A 6,519-nucleotide genomic window follows, 5' to 3' on the forward strand; every position below is an offset into this window, starting at 1 on the left:
TAAAGGAAGCTATTTAGGAGAAAAAAATTGACCTTTACAACCCCTTTAACCTTTCAATGTATCGTTTGTTCGGCAGAAAATTTCCAAACTTTCCAAATTTTTCTCGGCTCAAAAACGTCCCAACGATTATCGATTTTGTGCCCAATGACTGGCCGAAAAACAAACAAACTGGCCAAATCACCACATTTCGGCAGATTTTTCGTATAATGTATGGCTAGCATTAGACCTGAGGCGAGGTGGTACTGTAATGTGCCTGCTGCTTTAACATACCAATGTGAGAGCATACATGTTTTTAAACAAAAAAAAATTGTTACGGTCTACGCTATGAGGCTTTTTATTATTCTTTGAGCTGAGTTTTAACTTGCGGCTGTGTGTGTTGCCAAATCCATTGATCATCCATAGAGCCATCTACTGTACCTGCAATTGCTATTTCAATCTTTGGTTATATAAGGCTCCAGTTGCCTTAGTAATTAGGGCCCATCTGTGAGGGTGCTGTTGGTGGCCTTCACAGATGTTTCAGATTTAAAGTTGCACAATTGTTCTGGATATTGAATACCACTGTTTGTTTACACACTGGGACTTTAATACAGACTATATAAATTGTGGTTTTGCACATGTGGAATGTATTTATTGATGATTTATTTTTTTTGCACTTATTTGCATAGTTGTTCATACACATCTTTTTTACACACTTTTGTATTATCTTATGTGTTTATAGCGATCTGATTTTTGTTTAAAGCACAGCATTATTTTTATGTCTTGTTTTTTTTTTATTTTTATACACAGTAAAGCCTCATACACACAATAGGACTTCCATCGAACAAATCCGTAGATTTTTGTCCAAAGGGCGTTGGCCGTGAACTGGTTCTGCATACAGACTTTTTCAGCCAACATTCCCAAAACAATGTGGTTTTTCTGCTCTTTAGCGCCACCCTTTGGGCAACTTCTGTTAATGTTGTCTTATGGCTAGCATTCATTCGTAGTATGTGTGTTTGTACACACAAACGGATAATTCAATGGAACACATTTGTTGTCGGACAATTTGAGAGCCTGACCATCCAACATTTTTTGTTGGAAATTCTGACAACAATTGTCCGATGGAGCATACAGACGGTCGGATTATCTGACAAAACACGTCCATCACACAATTGTTGTTGGAATATCCGATCGTGTGTACGGGCCTTAAGAGTCGGTTCACACTAGGGCGACACGACTTCCAGCGCGACTTTCAGAGGCGACTCCGACACGACTTGAGCATGAACCACAGGGCGATCTGGGGCGATTTACAACACGACTTGAAGTCGTCTCCAGGACAGGAGACTTTCCAGTGGCCAATCAAACAACAATCAGCTCTAAGGGAGGGAGGGGGAGGGAGAGGTTTGCCTGAGAAATGTATGTTATCTTCCTGGAAAGTCGGTTCAGTTAAGACAGTGATCAGACTTGGAGGCGACTTCCATTGAAATCAATGGGTACAAATCGCCTACAAGTCGGATTGAAGTAGTACAGGAACCTCTTCTGAAGTCGGAGCGACTTGAGTAGTGTGTATTAACAACGCTCCCATTCACTTACATTGTTTTTCTCTACAGCGCGACTTGGGACGACTTGAGGCGACCTCAAGTCGGATCCCAAGTCGCCCCAGTGTGAACCGACTCTAATGCCCCGTACACACCATCACTTTATGTGATGAAAAAAAACGACATTTTCTGTGAAGTAAAAAATGACGTTTTTGAAACTTCAATTTTCAAAGACGAAGTTGCCTACACACCATCGTTTTCTCACAATGATCTTGCAAAGCGAGGTTACGTTCCACCACGTTTTACCATTGAAGCTTGCTTCATAAGTAGCTTCTGGGCATGCGTGGATGAAAAAACGTCTTAGAAAACAATGTTTTTTTGCTACACACGGTCAATTTCTGTGAAGTAAAAAGTGCACTTTTGAAAAATGACACATAAAATTGAAGCATGCTTCAATTTTTTTTGGTCGTTTTTTACAAGACATAAAACGACGTTTTCCCCCACACACGGTCAATTAAAGTGACGTTTTTAAAAACGTAATTTTTTTTCATCACATAAAGTGATGGTGTGTACGCGGCATAAGTGTTTTGGAGCTTGGGGATTTCTTGTTGCTCAAACTTATTTATATAATACTTTAAGATTAAAGTGCACTTCAAATGCAAATCAAAGACATAAATCCAACGCCCATCTATTCAAGACCTTGCAGAGGTACACATAATGTTCTTCTGAATCCAGCTTTCATGTGAACCAGGGGCGGATCCAGAGTCTAGTCTCAGGAGGGGCACTACCTGAAAATATTTTTTTTGGGGGCAATTTATCAGGGAAATGACTGGTGTTAGCTCTTCTATGATCACGGCACCATGTTATGGTGTCAGGATGATTGAAGCGCATTATTTATATTATTACATTGTAATATAAAATGAAATGGTTCAACTCACCATAATGCAGAATCAGTGGGAGCCCCGAGTGTGTCACTTGCCACGTCACCTGCCACCAGATGCAGCTTGTCACTTGCCACATCAGCTGCAACACATTGCGTATTGTCACTTTCCACGTCACCTGAATACGTTGTGGATTGTCACTTGCCACGTCACCTGCCACATGTTGCGGATTGTCACTTGCCACAAGTTGCAGAATGTCACTTGCCTGCCACCAGATGCAGATTGTCACTTGCTACATCACCTGCCACATGTTGTGGATTGTCACTTGCCACGTTACCTGTTGCGGGTTGTCACTTGCTACATCACCTGCCACATTTTGTGGAATGCCACTTGCCTGCCACCAGATGCAGATTGCCACTTGCCACCTCACCTGCCACACCTTGCAGATTGTCCCGTGGTAAGGTGGTGTTTCGCTTGTCAGAGTCAGGCAGCAGAGAGATGATGTAATCTCTCTGCTGCCTGCACAGTGAGGGAGGAAGTTACTGCAGGGATGCAGGGCGGGTACGGGGCGGTGAGAGATGTTGTCATCTCTCTTCTCCCCCGGCTTGTTGATTGGCCAGCCGCCCGCTCACCCACGGAGCTGACCAGCTGACCACCCACTCTCTGACTCTCACTCGCTGCCCGCCCACACACCGAGGCACCCGGCAGCCCATGCTGTCACCCGCCCGATCTGTCACTCGCACGCGGACTCGCAGACCGCAAATTCCGCAACTAGAAATTAGCTAATTTCTAATTAACTAATTTCTCAGGGGTAGCAATTGCCCTGTGCCCCCCCCCACTGGATCCGCCTCTGATGTGAAAAGAGTCTAGGAAGGTTCTGGGTAAACTTTGTAAAAGTAAAGGTAAAGGCTATGGGAAGCTATGGAGAGCGAAATATGGGATTGGCAATGGTCAGCAAACAGTGCTTAGCCAGGTACTATTACCTCTGAATCACATTAAGGGACAAATGTCACAACACAGTCTTGTACCCGCATTTTATTATTGTACTTGTATGATACTAGACCAGAAAATGAGGGAAAGTCTATCAATAAGTAAATTAGTGGTTTTGGTTATGTTACAGCAGGTTACGTATTTAAAAGGCCAGTCAAAAAACAAACAAACTATAAATTCTAATTATGAAGGGATCCTGGTAAAGTGACCCCTTGGTATACCAGTGGCATGATCTCTGCACCATATTCCTGACTTTATTCTGCCCTCTTGGGCTTCAGGGTGTTTACATGTTTGCTTTTTGAAATACCAAGATATTGAGACATAATTATCGATCTAATTTGCGTCATATATTATTTGACCTCCAACAGCTGATTACCAAGCACAGCAAGAGCAGTAAGGTATGCAGGAAGTGTGGGCCTCTTGGTGAACGGCCTCCATTTCTTTGGAAGTTGAGGCAGCGATAGCTTTCCTGAGGAGAACGACCGCACCTAGAGTTGGAACAAAGGCAAGAAAGGGACTCAGGCATAAAATTAATCACATTAAATAGTCCCTAAGACATATTAATAGCTCCCCAATCATTCCAGAAATCATTGCAAACACTTGCCTTATATCCTCCAGCTCATGATGTGGCCGTATCCATCATATGTGTGGGCATGTGAAGCCCAGTTCCTTTTTCTTCCTGGTTTTCAGGGAGAGGTGCATGCTGGGTGATTTTTAGGCACAGTAATGCCCAGAGACTCCTGGGAAATGAGTCTCATAATTTCCCAGGAGGCAATGGGGTCTTAAGACAGGAAGTTGAACCACCCAGAACCAGGAACGAGGCAGATTACAAATTCTGCCTAGTAACAGCCAAATAGAAGTGAGTAAAAAATGTTTTATTTTTTTTATTTTTTTACATTAAAGGCAAGCTGTTAATAGAAGGTTCATTTTTAGGGTGGAACTCCGCTTTAATTGAACAAGCCAACGTTAGGAGCTGATTGGTTACTAAGCACAGCTTACACCAGATTCTGTGGGCAACAGTTTTAGTAAATCTCCCCCTTTGACTCTACAGCATCATCCAAAACCTAAACATAAGTTTTGAATAGACTAACCCTTTAGTAAAAGTGGTTGTAAACCTCAGACATATTAAATATGAACAAAGCATATTGTTCTATGGTGTGTACTTGTCTCAATTAAGAACACTAAGTGTCACTTTTGTCTACTGCTTTGTTCCCCTGCTATTAGCATGAATCACATGCCATTAGCATAACAGGAAGGGAGTTCCAGCTGATTGACAGCCTCCGCTCTGTTCCTGGGCGCTGTGTGAAAGGGGGGTGTGTCCCTTCCCTTCAATCAGCTCTCCTCACTAAGCTCTACAGAGTGTAACTTTTTAAAAATATGGAACGCTTCACGAATTTGCGTGTCATCCTTGCGCAGGGGCCATGCTAATCTTCTCTGTATCGTTCCAATTTTAGTATATGTCCTGCCGAAGCGAGGACACAGAGTGTAACTTTAACTCTTCGACAGTTTTCCTGACACCAAAAGAAAAATGGTGACAGGAAGGGAGCAGGGGTGTATTTAGGTTTTGTGCTGCCCTAGGCCTGACTAAACTCGTGCACCCCCTAATTTAAATATGACCCACCCCTTCCTGTCAAGGCCACACCCCTTGCGGTTTAAGACCCACCCTGAAATTTTCAAGTGGGGACACTAGTTCTGATGGCCTGGGGGGGCACTGGATTCCCTTAATTTGCATAGATTTCCTTTCACTTCCTGTTTGGCTATGGGGCAGGAAGTGAAGGGAATTCTCTCTGCAATGGGACAGGCATGGTAAAAAATTTGAAGCATTGCCCCCCCCCCCACAGTTGCAGAATGCCAACCGCCCACATACTGGAAGCAGTGCGGGCGATTTATGGGGGCGCTAAACTAATTTGCCCAACAAGTATATTTTACTTTGGGTCGTTCTTATACCCCTTACAATACGTCCAGCAGCCCGGACACAGTTTATCTGTCCTCCTCTATTATTGCCAAGAAATTCTTATGCTTAATACGTATCGTTCATGGATTAATTCCTATGCTAACAAATACTATCTGTAAGTATTCTTATTAGTTCCTCTACTCTATTACCTTCTCCTCCCACAAATTGTCCCAATATCCACACATTTATTACCCTCGCTCCCATTGTATCATTGAGGAAATGCTCTGGGTTTGGTCTTCACCTATCAGGACTCTATTCTCCCACTCTCTCTCCTCATCTCCCCCCCCCTTTTTACATTTTCTTTCTCCTATTTGTCCCTTGTAATTTCTCCCCCCTCTTTTCCCCTTTTTCCCCCTCCCTTCTTCCTCTTTTCTTTTTCTTTTCCTTTTTTCCCCCTCCCCCCTTTTTTCCCCATACCTTCCTTCTTTCGCTTGCCCGTTGTGTATTTTTATTCCTATTAGTATTATTATCCAAACTGATGCATCTTTTTTATCTGTCTTTGTTTTATTGTTTATTGTTGTTCTACAGTCCAAACCACACTGCTGACTCCGTGAGGAAGCGCTGCTAAAGCGCGAAACCGGTCGAGTCTATCAACGCAGCAAGCCACACCATCGCAGACATACTCTTGCCTGCATTTCCATAACCTGACAGGATCACTAATTATGTTTATGCACTCTATTTCTTTTCTTTTTTGAAGTGTTCAATTTCATTGTGGATACATTGTTACTTTTTGTATGATTCCTGTCTACGTTTATGGATAGGCTTGCATAGTTAGCCTCTCAGATAGTTTTTTGCTGGAAACGGCAATTAATTTTTCCCTGCTCTATATACATTATGCTATTTTATATTTAAATAAACCAAAAACCTTTTAGAGAAAATCTCTCCTTGTGTGAATATATTCTGACCAACCTAAATGTGCCTAAAAAGTCCAAAAACTAGCCCTTAGTTATTTCCTTTATAATTTGCCCAACAGTGTAGCGCAAGCCGGCAGGGACACTGTGCTGCCCCCCTGCAAAGTGCTGCTCTAGGCCTGGGCCTTGTTGGCCTAGGCCAGGATACAGCATTGGAAGGGAGCTCCAGCTGATTGACAGCCTCTGCTCTGTTCCTGTTTGCTGTGTGAAGGTGGTGTGTCCCTTCCCTCCAATCAACTCTCAGAGCTCTCCTCACTGAGCTCTGCAAA

The 6,519-nt window shown here is 43.1% G+C and overlaps 1 non-coding gene across 1 annotated transcript; it reads right to left on the reverse strand.

Annotated features, from left to right (window-relative positions):
- Positions 1 to 4,756: 4,756 nt before the first annotated feature.
- On the reverse strand, positions 4,757 to 4,863 carry LOC120916636. The gene has a single exon (XR_005744047.1). It is a non-coding gene; the product is annotated as a U6 spliceosomal RNA (small nuclear RNA).
- Positions 4,864 to 6,519: the final 1,656 nt, after the last annotated feature.

This window comes from Rana temporaria, chromosome 10 (genome assembly GCF_905171775.1).
Source record: "Rana temporaria chromosome 10, aRanTem1.1, whole genome shotgun sequence".
NCBI lineage: Eukaryota > Metazoa > Chordata > Amphibia > Anura > Ranidae > Rana > Rana temporaria.